Below are 1790 nucleotides of genomic sequence, written 5' to 3' on the forward strand. Positions count from 1 at the left end.
AAAACAAACAATGTATAACTCCAGCTCTGAGATCCCAGTCTCGCTGAAAGCAGGTTTCTGGGGTTTTATTTAGCTTCTATATTTGTTACTATGTTTCAAACTGTAAGTTCAGAGCCCGGCAAGGCAGCGGGTGAACGTTGGAGTCCTCCGTCACTGAAGCAAGCAAGCCTCATGTTAGTTTCAAGCTGCCTGGTTGCCGGTGGCCATCTTGGCTGACAGTTGCATATCTTGCTGATTAGCCAATGGGAAGGGTAGCACTCATACGCCAATTACCATGTTTCTCTTTTATTAGATAGGATTTCCTCTTCCCTGCTTCTACTGCATTTCCCCCTTTCCTTTTTCTTTACTAATCCATTTTTTCTCCTTTTGCTCTTTTCTTCTAATTATTTCACTTTCTAAATTTAGGCCTATCCAAACTCTCCTTCACCTTTTTGGAAAAAAAAATTTATTTTTTCTTCTTATATTTTTATTACTTTTCTCTCTCTTCTATTCTAAACCTTAGTCATTCCCCTATTCATCCAATTCCTTAATCTTATTTTCTTTATTTAAGCTCTGCATGTACAGATTCTGACACACACCTGTTTTTCTCGGTGTTTTTTGTTTGTGCATTTTGGTTTATTTGTTGTTTTTCTTGTGTTTTACCCCCATATTTCTTTTTTTTTTCCTCTTGCTATCATTCTTGGTCGCTTTCCTAATTCTCTTTTCTCTAATGATCTCTTTTATTGGGGTTATAGGTGTCTTCTGTACATTCATGTTCTATTCCTTCTGTGTTGTGACTTGTGCTGTTTTGTTTTGTGTTTTGTGCTGTTCAGTCAGTGCCTCCACAACGGTTGCCACAATGTAATAGAGAGTGAGCCATATAATCAGACAGCCTGAGAGGAGATTGCATCCACGAACGTGACAATAACATTCAAGACCCAACCACATCAGGAGAACCCAAATATCTCAAGTAGGGGGCCTCCCTAGAACACCCAGCCCAGGAGAGCTGAAAGAATGCACCACCGGGTCCCAGAAAACATCTAGTACATAAGGCCAATTCAAAAAATCTGGGTGGCATAGCAGTTTGATCTAATACATAGAAACAATTACAAAGGAACAGCAAAAATGTGGAGACATAGAAACAAATTCTAAATGTTAGAAAAGAGGAATCACTAGAGCAGGAACTAAATGAAATAGAGGCAAGCAGTTTGTCAGAAAGATTTCAGAGTAATGGTTATAAGACTGCTCAAACATTTGGATGAAAAATTCACCAACATGTGTGAGAATGAAGAGGAAATAAAGAATGACGTAGTTGGAATAAAGAACACAATGGAAGGTTTCAACAGCTGACTAGAAGCTGAGGACCAAATCAGCAAGTTAGAAGACAAGGGAGCTCTGGGACAAAATGAAACATCTACATAATAGCGGTGTCAAAAGGAGAGGAAGCTGAGCAAGGAATAGAATACCTGTTTCAAGAAATAATGATGGAAAACTTACCTAATTTGGGGAAGAAATAAAGGCACAGAAGTTCAAGAAGCACAGAGGCCCAAACAACATGAACACAAAAAGACCGACACTAAGCTACATCCTAGCTAAATTGGCAAACGTTACGGACAAAGTAAGAATATTTTTTTATTATTATTAATTAAATCGTTATTGTTCAGATTATTACATTTGTTCCTCTTTTTCCCCCATAACTCCCCTCCACCCAGTTCCCACCCCAACCTCCTCCCTCACTCCCCACCCACTGTCCTCATCCATAGGTGCACGATTTCTGTCCAGTCTCTTCCTGCATCCCACTCACCCCTTTT

Source organism: Myotis davidii, unplaced genomic scaffold, assembly GCF_000327345.1.
Source record: "Myotis davidii unplaced genomic scaffold, ASM32734v1 scaffold961, whole genome shotgun sequence".
NCBI classification, from domain to species: Eukaryota; Metazoa; Chordata; class Mammalia; order Chiroptera; family Vespertilionidae; genus Myotis; species Myotis davidii.